The following is a 13,701-nucleotide window of genomic DNA, read 5'->3' on the forward strand; positions in this document are numbered from 1 at the left end:
CTGCTTCTCACGCCTCTTCTCTTCCATCTCCTCTTTCTCAGCCTTGAAACCAGTCTCTTCCTTTTCAGAAAATTTCCTAGAACTCATCTTTGAAAACCCTTTGAATATGAACAAGCCCCATTTAGTAACATGACCACATGCAAATTACCTGATTTGGTCTCCAAACTCCTCAAAAAAAAAACCCTGGAGTAGGGGTGGAAGTGGGTGTGACGTTCATAGGCCACCAGTGTGGATCTTGGGTGTGGTCTATTAACGGTTTTGGTTTTCAAACCCCCTTAGAGGTAATGAGGAGGCCCAGCAGCTGGGCCAGGGGTCCTCCCCCAGCCATGTGACCTGGAAAAGCTGAGTTTCAGTAGCTCGTTTCTGCCTGGGTGAGGTTCTGTTTAAAGAAAACATGAAAACCACAATCAATGGGCTTATCCGGAAGCCTGGAAAGCTGGTTCTAAGCCTGGTTCTGCCACATCACCCGTGTGGACTTTGCTAAGTCCCTCCTCTTCGTGGGGGCCTCAGTTTGCCCATCTGGACAGTGGGTTATAGACCAAGTATAGCTAAGACTGACCCCCGGCTGTGGTTTTTCAGCTGTGGTATCGGTGAGCCTTTGATGATGCCCTTGCAGATTCCTGGGTTGACAGGGAAGAGCCACGGGGGCAGAGGACTGAGGGAGACGTGGCGTGTGATCAAAACAACGCTGTACTCCGATCAGGACAGGCCCCGAGCCAGATGCACACATGGTTCAGGGATGAGCCTCCCGTGACCGACAGAGGCCATCCCCCCACTCCAGGGAGGTCGGTCAGAGGCCCCACAGCGGGTCAGGTGCCTCCACACGGGCAGTGTACCTGCGTTGTGTCCTGCCCACAGAGGAACTCAGCAGGCAGCTCTCACACCTGCAGGCCACATCTCTGAGTGCTGCACAGATACACAGGGTGGTTTTGGAGTATTTTGGGGTTTGCCGCTTTTGCAAAAACCAAAGGAAGTCTGTAGGCTGGGCTCTGACTTCCTCTCCCTGAGGATGGCCGATCTGCTTGGGCAGGGATCAGCAGAGCTTAGCAAGGACTGGAAACCTCCAGACACAAGGTCCAGGGATCAGAGGGCACCTGCTCCCTCCCCTTGGGTGCTGTGGCCAGCCGTTCATGGGTCAGGCCAACTGAGTTGCCACTGGGATCATCCCATTCGCTGTGCGAGGCCACCGAGGCTGGGAAGTGGTGAGACCCCTCCCTCACACTGTGCACACACCCTGAGCTGGGACTGCCTCTCACCCTGCCGTCAGTAAACACGGATCTGCTGAGGCCCCAGTGTGGTTCTCAGCGGGGCCGATGCAGCAGTGAGGGACGCTGGTGAACTTCCTGCCCCCCTGGTTGGTGGGGAGACAGATAGACAAAGAAAGAAGGAACTTGGCAAACAGTGGGGTGTCCTCTTGTGATTAAGACTGTGAGGGAAAATGCAGCTGAACCAAAGGGCTAGTGACAGGAGTGAGCCCTAGAGCAATCTTGTCATAGGGTGATCAGAGAAGGCCTCTCCAAGGAGAGTGGCTGGGCAGAAGCATGCGTGCAGTGAGGAAGCAAGCCTTGTGGGCTCCACCCTAGGTGGAGGGAAGAGCATGTGCAAAGGCCCTGGGGCAGGGCATGTGACTGTACCTTGCACCTTTGGCATCTGATGATCTGGGTGTTTGCCTCCCCACCTTCCCAGCAACATGGCTCCTGATCATCACCGTTATTCCCTCCGTCCGTCACCTCCATGTGTCTAGGGCTGTGGCAGGGAGTAGCTGTTGCATGGTAAGAAAAATCAGACAGAACTGAATGGCGCCGAGGGAAGGTGCGACTCTAACAAGAAATTGCTGGTCGCATTCCTTACTCTTCTTTGCACAGTTCACTCTTGGATGGCTTCTCTAGTGGCGGTAAAGAATCCGCCTGCCATGCAGGAGACATGGGTTCAGTCCTTGGTGGGGACGATCCCCTGGAGGAGGGCATGGCCAGCCACTCCAGTATTCTTGCCTGGAGAATCCCCATGGGCAGGGGAGCCTAGTGCGCTGCAGTCCATGAGTCTGACACCACTGAGCTACTAAGCACAGCGCACAGTGCTCTTGGATGACACTTGAAATAGTTTCACATTCTTGCTTTGCATTTATTCTCATAATGTGTGTCTGAACGTGCTGTGATGCACTAGTTTGAGCTCATCTTTCCAAACAGGGCAGGAACCTGGATTCCAAAAGCACAGGAACAGAGCAAGAAAGTAGGCTGGGGCTGCACCGCTGACCTCAAGCTGAGCGCAGGAGAAGAGGTTCCAGCGCAATGAGCAGGGCCCGGGGTGGGGGTAGGGGCGTGGGCCTGGCCATTAGCGGGCTGTGATCTTGAGCAGACCCTGTCCCCTCGGGACTCCGTTTGTTTCCTGTGCATCTTTGTTGGTACTGATGCTTGTCTAGCTCCTTCCTGAGCAGGTGTGCCAGAAGGGACAAGCTTTGGGAGTGAGGGATGCCAGCTTCCAATCTTCCTGCTGCCACCACATTTACCACCTTGGACAGGTCACATCCTATCCTAGAGCCTTCGTGTCTGCACCTGGGGGAAAGAAAAAGTGGAAAGGCCTGATCTTCCCTGTGATCCTCTGCAATCTTAAAATGCCACAAGCCTTTGCCTCCAAGGCAGGCAGCAGCCCAGCCCAGGGACAGAGCCTTCTAGCAGTGCCCCTTTGATTCTGTAGACCTGGAGCTCTCAGCGGAGAGGTGCCCAGTGAAGAGGGCATGACCTTGGCCGTCCTGCCTCAGGCATTCAGATTAGAGCTTCACATAGTCCTCACCGCCCCCTGATCTGAGACCTGGGATTGCAGAGCCAGAAACTCATTTACTGGAGCAGAGGAATATGTATTTCTTCAGGGCCCAAAAGGACTTATTAAGCCTTCCATGAACTGAATTTCATTCAGCTGGAAAAAGAATAATCAGAGAGCAGTTCCGCCTGGCTTCTTGGACGTTTCTCATAAGAAAGGGTCGAAAAGCTCCTGTGCCATGAGGGCCAGCCCTCCCTGCTTCCTCCCCAGGGAGCAGGCAGCCTGGTGGTCGACCAGCTGTGGTGGTCGACCCATCCACATCATTGGGCTGTCCACCTGTCCATCTTCCCATAACAGGCACCCGTGAGGGGCCAGGGCCAAGGGCACCAGAGACACAGTCTGTGCATTCAGAGCAGTTAAGGCGCAGTCTGACAGTTTTCTACATCTGGTCGAACTCTAGAGAGTCTGTGACTGAGTTCACTCTCAAGGTTACAAAAATGTGACGGTTCAGAAACTTTCACTTTTCTGTGTTTTCTCTTTTCCACGATTTTACTCCACATTCATTGGCTCAACACATCCTTTGTTTCCTCACTAAAGCTAATGTCTGTCTCTCCTTTAATCAGTGCAAGTTTCCTTCTGGTCAATTCCATTCCATCCAGTACATCTTAGCCTCATGTTAATTCTGGGGAAAAGGAGAGGCGAGGCCACCAGGGAAGTTCCTGGGAAAGTGGTGCTGGAGACATGGAATTCACCAGCCGGGAGGGAACAGGAAACAGCCACTCCATCAACAAGGAATTTTGCCTGATAACAAAATACTTTAAGATATGGAAAGTAAGCTCTGGGATTTTATTTATTCCACTTATGAGCTAAGAACTAACTTGTTAGTGTTTTGGGAATGCTGGCAGAACACAGAAGAGCCCTAGGTCAGAGATGAGAGACTTGTGAAGTGGGAGAGACCCTACTCCCTTCACAACTGGAGCCTCAGCTCAGGGTGAGTTCTTCTGTACAGTCAAAGCTATGGTTTTTCCAGTGGTCATGTATGGATGTGAGAGCTGGATCATAAAGAAGATTGAGCACCAAGGAATTGATGCTTTCAAATTGTGGTGTTGGAGAAGACTCTGGAGAGTCCCTTGGACTGCAAGGAGATCCAACCAGTCCATCCTACAGGAAATCAGTCCCGAATATTCATTGGAAGGACAGAAGCTGAAGGTGAAACTCCAATACTTTGGCCACCTAATGGGAAGAACTGACTCCTTGGAAAAGACCCCGATGCTGGGAAAGATTGAAGGCAGGAGGAGAAGGGGATGACAGAGGATGAGATGGTTGGATGGCATCACTGACTCAACAGACATGAATTTGAGCAAACTCCAAGAGATGATGAAGGCCAGAGGAGCCTGGCGTGTTGCAGTCTACGGGGTCACAGAGAGTGGGACACAACTTAGCGACTGAACAATAGCAACAACATAACTTAGTCAATCCTTTCAGAGGTTGAGTTCAGGAAACCAAAGCGAGTGAAGGTTCTTAGTACAGTTTCCTAGGTCATGGCTTATCAGTAGACGTTTATTCTCTATACCTGCTTATCTACCTGTAAAATAGGAAGGAAATCAGCATCTAGGCAAAAACGTTGAATCAGAAGACCATGCACTTATTATTTGCATGAATGTGAGGAAGCAAACTCAGCCTGATAATCCAGCCCTCTAGGTTTTGGACTGTTCCTTTCTTAACTGAGATGGAAACTGTTTGAGTTGCAGCTCTAGCTCACAGCACGTATGCAGACACCTGTGTAGAGTTCACCTGCCAGGATCCTCCCTGATAAACATGCTGGTCATTGACTGGGAGCGGGGGGGACATGACGGTGAAATGGGTCAGGCTCCCAGAAAGCAAGAAAGAGCACTGCTGAGGCAGCCCCTCTTCAGATCTTGTCCCAGTGGACAGAAAAAAAAAAAAAGCATCATCAATAGTCCATCTAAGAAAGAAATGGAAAATTTTATTTGCACCAACCTGAGGATCACATGTTGGCTTAAAACTCAACATTCAAAAAAATGAAGATCATGGCATCCAGTCCCATCACTTCATGGCAAAGAGATGGGAAACAATGGAAATAGTGAGAGACTTTATTTTCTTGGGCTCCAAAATCACTGCAGATGGTGACTGCAGCCATGAAATTAAAAGATGCTTGCTCCTTGGGAGAAAAGCTAGGACCAATCTAGACAGCACCTTAAAAAGCAAAGATATTACTTTGCCAAAAAAGGTCCATCTAGTCAAACCTATGGTTTTTCCAGTAGTCATGTATGGATGTGAGAGTTGGACCATAAAGAAAGCTGAGAGCTGAAGAATTGATGCTTTTGAGCTGTGGTGTTGGAGAAGACTCTTGAGAGTGCCTTGGACTGCAAGGAGATCCAACCAGTCCATCCTACAGGAAATCAGTCCCAAATATTCATTGGAAGGACTGATGCTAAAGCTGAAGCTCCGATTCTTTGACCACCTGATTCGAAGAACTGACTCTTCTTCAACACAACTGAAGCAACTTAGCACGGCACGAAGATCATAACCCAGGAGACAGTCTTTCAGAAAGCTTGGAGGACTATTCCTTATGTTAGATGTCAGAGCACAGTTACACACATTTTGGAGACAAAAATTGTACGTCAGATGACATGTTATGGACAGTTTATACCATCCAGACCTACACGTCCAAACACGCAATGGATTATGGGTCTTTGTGAACCCTCACAAGATTAAGAAGAAAGGCTATCGCCTGAGGAACGCGGTAGCCCTTGATGAGATGAAGGAGGAACCTTCTAAGGAAGTGAAAGAAAGTGAAAAGTGAAAGTGTTGTCGCTCAGTCAAAAAGAGTCTAACTCTTTTTGACCCCATAGACTGTAGCCCGCCAGACTTCTCTGTCCATGGGATTCTCCAGGCAAGAATACAGGAGTGGGTTGCCGTTTTCTTCTCCAGAGGATCTTCCCGACCCAGGGATGGAACTCAGGTCTCCGGCACTGCAGGCAGATTCTTCACCATCTGAGCCATCAGGAACACCCATCTTCTAAGCAGGTCTGGTCAATACAGATGCACAACACACACATAAAAATGAAAGTGTTAGTCGGGCTTCCCTGGTGGCTCAGATGGTGAAGAATCTGCCTGCAATGCGGGAGACCTGGGTTCGATTCCTGGGTTAGGAAGATTCCCTGGAGAAGGGCATGGCGGTCTGGTTAACAGGGACGCACAAACGCACTGAAATGGAAGGAACAGGCCCACGTGGACGGATAACCTTTGTGTTTGAATTTTTGTCTCGCTTTAAAACACGGGCTGGATTTCCTTATCCGTCACTCTTACTCTGTACTGTATATCTGGGGAGGGCTGTAGTTACCCCAGTGTCCCTCCCACAAACTCCAGTGGTCCCTGTGTCAGCTCAGGATAGTCAAACACAAGGATGCGCATTGCCCCGTGGCTGGGTGAAGTATCCCAGCTGGCAGAATAGAAGCGCTGGGACTCTCGGATGGAGACCCTGCCTGGTGTCAGGTACGCTCCATCAAACCCCGAGACACGCCTGGACCCGCCACCCCGGCCAGCCTCTGAGACTCCAGGGCAGCAGCCTCTTTAAAGCCCGCCTCTCACCACAGCATTTCAGGAAAAGATGAAAGGAAGTCTGTACTTTAAAGCAAACTAGGCAGAACGAGAGAGTTTCAAAGTGCCACACTCCCTAAGTGGGAGACTTTTGATGGGCGACAGGGGACAGACCCTGCAGTCTCCCGCCCTCAGCCCGGAGAGCTGGGGCAGAGTAGCTTAGTCCCCAAGCACTTGTGGCCACAAGGGGAGTATTCGCCATCTGGCAGGGGGGGGAGGGAGGCGGTCAGCGTAGTTCATTCTTTCCTGCCTTCCTGCTTGACTTGCCTCCCCCATTGCATAGAGGATGGGTAGTAGCTGTGAGCACTTTGTAGGGAGGCGTGGAAGTGGGAGTAGGGCTGAGTGGGTGTGTGACCTTCCCGGCGGCATGGATGCACCCACAGCAGGGGTGTTGGGCTCCAGCTAGGACTCCAGCTGTGAGAGCAGCTCGGGCTGCGGGGCAGACGCTTAGGTGCAGAGCTCAGGCTCTTGGATCCTAGATCACCTTTTAGTGTCCCTCTTACCACATGTACAGCCCTGGGCCAAATGGCTTAACCTCCCTGAGCCTCCATTTTCCTCATCTGTAAAATGGGCATATTAATAGATTCAGTGAGTTCACAGGAAGAAAGCTCTTAAACAATCCTGATAGGACACTCAGCACACAGTCAGGTCACAAGGTATGTCTGCTCTTAACAGGCTTGATACAGAGGAGGAGTCAGATAGGCTACTGGCCCCTGTGGAGGTCACAGCTCGTCTCTGTCTCATTCCCAAGGCATGGGTTTTTATGGTTCTGATTTTGCACACGAAGGATCAGCGTAGTCAGGGTGGCTCGTCACAGAGCTAATCATGCTGCGGAGCTTCAGTCCTCCGTCCTCTTTCTGCTTCCTTCACAGGAAACAGAAATTGGCCTGAGTTCTCTGTCTCCATCCTCTGCTTGCCTGATAGCTGACCATGATCGTGTGCTTTAACTGCCTGAGCTCCTTTGGTCAAATAAGGTCCTGGACAATGAGCACTTATTATTAGTAGATGATATTCGTTAATTACAGATGGCGAGATACAAGGTCGAGGGGCCAAAGCTCCAGCAACGGGAGAGGGCCACCTGGCTTTGGGCATCCCTCACATCTCCCAAGGGGGATTAAGATGCAGGGCAGGGCCTCCCACCGGCATGGCAGCCTCAGGACGGCTTTGACCCTCGGTTGCATCTCAGGCTCATCCCTGGCCAGGTGTCCTTGAACAAGATCCCTCAGCCTTGACCTTGACAGAGGCAGCATCACCCCCTCACGGCCTGGCAGAAGCGCCCAGCTCGGTGCCTGACGCACAGCTGTGGATGTTAGAGATAGGTCCCCTTCCCCCTTCCCCGACACACACACCAGCACTGGTTTCCCCGGGACTCACCAGCTGTGGGTGCAAATGGGGAACACTCGCTCGGGGATGCCCCCTCCCGTGGCTCCAGCCCCCCTGCTGTTCCCGGCTCCGAGGACTCCTGCCGCGTCCTCCACGTGTGCAGGTCGTCCCTGGTCTCTGGGCTCTTTCCCGGCTCGCTGGGCCTCTGCTGCCCGCAAGCTGCCCGACCTCAGCCGCCCCGGGAGCTCGCTGGGGCCCCCGACACCATTCCTGGCGCGTCTGCTCAGACACCTTTGCTCTCAGTCCTCCCAGTGGACAGCTGCACAGCCCCTCATCAAGGGGGCAAGGTGTCCCTCCTTCCCCAAGTTCAGGGCTTGGGAGGGGGCCCCACGTGGGTGACTTGGGCTCAGCGAGCTGCGGGGCTGAATACACAAAGTTGTCCCTCCTCTCTTCCCAAATGGGGCTTGGCCAGGGGTGTGGAGCTGGGCCAGTTCTATCCCAGTCACCCCACTGGACACCATGACAGTCCTCCAACCGTTGACTTCCAGGGATGGCTTGTGCCAGACACGTGCTTTTCTGGGGCCCCTGCCCACCCCAGAACACAGGTGGGTGCTGGGTTCCTTGCGTCTCTGGCCGCTGGGTTTATCCTGCAATCTGAACTCCCATTCTGGGCATCACCAGAGATCAACCCCCTCAACTCCCTTCAGAAGCTGATTGGATGCCCCTTGTTAATCATTAGAATTCAGATCTCCCCTTGAAGTCAGGGGGCCTGGGAGGAAGTCAGGGAACCCCCAGCTCTTTAGAACCAAGGGCAGACCCCCTAGGCGAGGGTGTGGTGAGGGACTTCACCCTTCTGAATTGTCTTTTCTTTGTCGTGACTTCTCTGCCACCCAAATCAGGGAAACCCCTCTGTCTTTTGGGACCTGGTGTCTGCCTGGAGGTGCCTACACAGGGCGACTCCTGAGATTCCTGACCACGTTACACACTTTGGATATTGTGTGGATGTCTTGGGACTCCGATTTGAGCATCCCTCAGTCTACACACATAAGGAGATTTGTGGATTTAAATTCCCTTTTGTGCAGCTCAAAGCATGGAAATTGATCCAGCTCCTTCTCATATGACCCTAATCCTGGTTAATCATCTTTCTCACGGGTGCTTCTCCAAACTGCCTGCTCTGAAGTCCAGCTGGTGCGTCCGGGAGCCTCTGCTTTTTCCTCCAGCTCCCCAGCACAGGAGCAGGCAAGAGGTACTAGGCTGAGGAGGATTTACAAGTCCTAGAGAGGGTTCCCCCAGCCTGCCGCACTTCTTGGGTGTGCGGAAAATGGGCAAACGGAGAAGTCATTGCAGGAAGGAGTGGAAGAAAGTGAAGTCCCCCCAAATGGGCTTCCTAATACACCGAGATGGAGGCGGGGCTGCTCTCCAGACTCCGGGGGCACAGTGTGCACACCATCCAGTCCAGGCTCCACGCGTTGGTTGTGTGGACGCCATCTGCTGCTCACAGACCATCGCTGGCTCCCCATTGCCTTCATCCCAAAGCCCGCATTCCTACAGACTTCATCACCAGGCCCCCACCTACCACAGTCACTCCTAAGGGCACCCTGTTTTCCAGAACTGTGCCCCCGTCACCACCACCTCCACCAATTCACTGTGTGGAAGCCGACTAGTTTCCGTCACCTCTCTGATCACCTCCTTCAGCCCCAGGCCCCTGCTGCGTTCAAGGTCCAGCTCCATGCCCGCCTCGTCCACAGAAGCTGTGTCCCTTCTCCCTTTGGTTGCTACTAACCTGCCACTTCCAAACCCCTGGGGCCCTTGGCATTCCCTCCTTAGTGATGCTGGTCCCTCATGGACTGCTGCCCAGGCGGGCTTCACTATCTAGCAATGAAGAGAGACATGGCGGTGTGCTCAGTGAGGTGTTACAGGTGTCCTCATGTGCCCAGGTGAGAAGCCAGGAGGGTGGCATTGAAGAGCTGGCTTGGGCATCAGCCCCAGCCCTCCATGTTCATGTGACCCCAGCTCTGCCCTGTACCAAGGAAGTGATAACAATACCACCTTCTGCAGAGGACTCGTGACTGTCTTGTTCACACCCGGGCTGGTCCCTAAGAAGCCACATCCTTGAAGGGTGTCCACCTTGGAGATCCTCTAGGTGCCTTGCCAGGTGTCCAGCAAAGAAAGCGTCAGATACTGACACAGCTGGATGGGTGGGTTGCATGAATAGATGGGGAGACAGGCTGAAGGTACCGCTACCCGTGGCCACCGGATCTGGTTAGAGATGTTCTGTGAGCCTTGTTGTTCAGTCGCTCAGTCATCTCCGACTCTTTGTGACCCCATGGATTGAAGCAAGCCAGGCTTCCCTGTCCTTCACCATCTCCCGGAGCTTGCTCAAACTCATGTCCATTGAGTCGGTGATGCCATCCAACCATCTCATCCTCTGTCGCCCCCTTCTCCTCCTGTGTTCAGTCTTTCCCAGCATCGGGGTCTCTTCCAACGAGCTGGCTCTTTGCATCAGATGGCAAAAGTACTGGACCATCAGCTTCAGCATCAGTCCTTCCAATGAGTATTCAGGGCTGATTTCCTTTAGGGTGGACTGGTTTGATCTCCTTCAGTCTAAGGGACTCTCAAGAGTCTTCTCCAACTCCACAGCTCAAATGCCTTAGTCCGCAGGAAAAACAGTGAGGATTCTGTCTGATACCTGGATATTTAAGTCCAGCAGAAGTCAGAGAGTTGACGAGTGGGAGACAGCCGGTGAATGGGTCACAGACAGGGCCTCGGGAGTTGGTGGGGCCAAGTCCCGGGCACCTCCCAGAGCAGTCAGGGGCTAAAGGGGCCTTGGGCTGTGACCCACCTGTGATCCAGCAGGAGGCAGTGTTGGGAGGCGGCTGGTGGGTGTTACCCTGGGAGCCTGGAGGCGGACCTTGTTAGGGCGCCCCCTGGTGGAACCTGGAATGTGGTGAGCCTGGAGCCTGCATGGCACCCACAAGGACGCCCACCCGAGAGCTGTCCCTGCCCCAGGCTGTCTCATTGGCTGGAGGAGGACAGGAAGGGTTCTTGATGGGTGAGTCCCGGGCAGCGTTGGGAGCAGCGTTGGTATGATTCCAGAAAGAGCCTGAGCCAATTCTTCCTGAAAAGCCCTCCGAGCTGCCGCGGCTCTTCTTGGACCAGCTGTTTCTCTGGCGAGAGAAGCGATGGGGAGGCGGGGATTCCTGCGGACCACACCTCCAGGGGATGATCTTTGCAGGATGCACAGGGTCCATTCAGAGTGGGCCACCCAGGGCAGGTGAATGCCAGGGTGATTCTGAAGGGCATGGTGTGGTCCCTGGGGATGAAAAACCATGGGGTGTTTCTAATCCTGGAGCTGAAGAGGACTGAGATCCACAAACAGAGTCATTGCATGAAGCGGGCCATTGACAGGAGCCAGAGGCCACCAGGTCTTGGCTGACCCACGGGGGTCGGGAGGGGCCAGAGCCCTAAGCATCTGGCCTCAGCCCCCATCCTCCTTCCAGTCTCCTGTTTGTTCCTGCATGGCCCAAAGCCAACCAGCGTGGGAACTCACGGGTGAGGCCCCAGGGCAGTCCTGGGCACAGAGCAGAGTGCCAGGAGTGGAGGGAAGGAAAGCCAAGGTGCCCAGCTCACCACCCAAGCCCCCAGGAGGCCGGGCCACACACCTTCAGCCCTCCCAGGAACGCAGGGTCAGCCGGGCAGGGGCGGTGCTGCGCATGGGAGGTGGCCTGCAGGCGCCCCAATCCGGGGGACTTAGGCAAGTGGGGACCCTCCTGAGCCTGACCTCCCCTCTGCTGCAAACCCTGCAGAGACTTCCCCTGGCCCCTGGTATGTGGCTCCAGCCCTTGCCTGACCCACCCCCACCCCTACCCCATCCTGCATCTTCCTCTCTGGGTTTCTGCTCGACTTGACCGTCTCTCTCTCAGTTCCTTCCAAGCCACCTGCTTTCCTGACAGGCTTTGCACCTGCAGCTTCCTTTGCCCGGAGGCCCCGTCCTCTCTGCCCAGTTACTGACCCATCCTGTCTTCTGGCCATTACCACTTTCTTAGGGGACCCCCTGACTCATCCCTGGCTCTCTTGTCCATCACACAAAGGAAAGGGTAACAGCTGGTTCCCCAGAGGAAACAATCCAATATAATAGATGTGTGTGTATATTGAGAGATTAAACTTTAGGAATTGGCTCATGCCATAAGGGTGGGTGGTGGTGGGGGGAGTGGTTCCCCGGGAACTCAGTGCTAAAGAACCCACCTGTGACAGCAGGAGATGCAGGCAGGTTTGATCCCTGGGTTGGGAAGATCCCCTGGAGAGGGAAATAGCAACCCACTCCAGTATTCTTGCTGGGAAAGCCCGTGGACAGTGGTGCCGGGTGGGTTATAATCCATGGGTCGCACTAATCCATGACTTAGAGACTGATAAACAACGGCACGCAACGCGGGGCCGGCAGACTGAAAATGTGGGCGGCAGACCTACAGCCTGGAGACTCAGGCAGGAGCTGATGCTGTGGTTTGGTTGACGTTGCCGCCGTTAGTGTGAACTCTGTATGGCCAGCCGGCGGGCTGGCAAGTCAGGCAGGATTTCTGTGTTACTTATCATCACAGCCCATTTGCCTCTCCCTGAGGCCATCTCTCAGGCCTCACCTCACCCAAGCTGGGCTGCTGTTGGATGATGTTTTCTGGAGCGACCTGGGTCTGGCTGCAGCCAAGGCTGGTCCCTCTTGAGCCGGGGGAGAGAGAGACACACAGAGCTCGTCCAGGTCCAGGCTGGGCCACACGAGCCTGGCTGCCAACTTTGTGTGTGACTCAGAGGGTGGGGCTGGCCTGGAGATGCTGACCAGGGAGGAAGCAAAAGCTGGGAGAGGTCACATCTGCCCTGTGCCAGGTCCCGAACTGGCTGCACGCCGATCCTCATGTGGCCGCTGTGGCGTGGTCACCATCCGTCTCCCTCAGCTCAGACGTCGGGGCGGCTCAGGGCGGGGCCCCCACCTGCTGCACTCCCCCTCCCCCAGTACCCCAGCTTCTTGGGATTCTGTCCTGACAGCTGTGGGCCTCTGTTCCCGCCTCTGAAAGATGGAGCTGGTACCCAGCCCCAGAGCTGTGACTGTGGGTAAACAGGGTCTGCAAAGGGAGAGCCTCCATAAGCAGGTGATGTCCCCTGATGACAGATTAATCAGTGCCTGATGCGGCCCCCTCAGCCCTTGCTGGCTCCTTTCCCTGTCCATCCCAGCCCGTGACGCCCTCCACCCTCCTGCCCCCGGCAAGTGTGGAAACAGCTACGCCAGGGCAGCTGCATGAACAGAGCGGGCTCCTTCAAAGAATCCAGGCGGTCCTGGAGTCAGGCGGCCGGCTCCCCTCTCGGCTCTGGACTTTGCCACGTGTGGTTGGACGCGTCGCTCCCTCTTTCTGAGCTCAGTCTCCGCATCTCTTCAGTGAGGTCGGCAGAGAGGAGAGGGCCGGGTGGGGGCGTTCAATGGTGCTGCTTGAGGAAACCAGAGGCCACTGAAGGATGGCAGAAGGCAAGCCCAACATTCGGAGAGTGCTCGCTGGGTGCTGGGTGCAGACCCCCGAGCTCTGCCTGCACTGACTGGAGCCTTTCCCAGGCCAGCCCTGTGAGGCGTGTGTCAAGTGTGAAGCACAATGAAAGTCGCTTAGTCGTGTCTGACTCTTTGTGACCCCATGGTCACATGGACCCTGTAACCCAACAGGCTCCTCTGTCCATGGGATTCTCCAGGCCAGACTAATGGAGTGGGTAGCCTTTCTTTCTCCAGGGGATCTTCTTAACCCAGGGATTGAACCCAGGTCTCCCACGTTGCAGGCAGACTCTTTACCAGCTGAGCCACAAGGGAAGCCCGCGAGGTGGGCACCACCTTATCCCCAGGTGATGAGGATGCTTCACTGAGGCAGAAGCTTCAGAAGGATTTGGTTCAGAGGATCTGGGGCTTAGACGGTCGTTGGAAAGGTGATGGGGGCCGTGCCCTCAGGTATATCGGTCCTGATGCTTAAG

At 54.4% G+C, this 13,701-nt stretch overlaps 1 protein-coding gene across 7 annotated transcripts in view; it reads left to right on the forward strand.

The window, feature by feature from the left end:
* ST3GAL1 (ST3 beta-galactoside alpha-2,3-sialyltransferase 1) overlaps positions 1–13,701 on the forward strand; it is a 96,879-nt gene that overhangs the window by 50,083 nt on the left and 33,095 nt on the right. The window lies entirely within an intron of this gene.

The sequence above is a fragment of the Moschus berezovskii genome, chromosome 16 (assembly GCF_049115385.1).
Source record: "Moschus berezovskii isolate FMDL1 chromosome 16, NW_MosBer_1.0, whole genome shotgun sequence".
NCBI lineage: Eukaryota > Metazoa > Chordata > Mammalia > Artiodactyla > Moschidae > Moschus > Moschus berezovskii.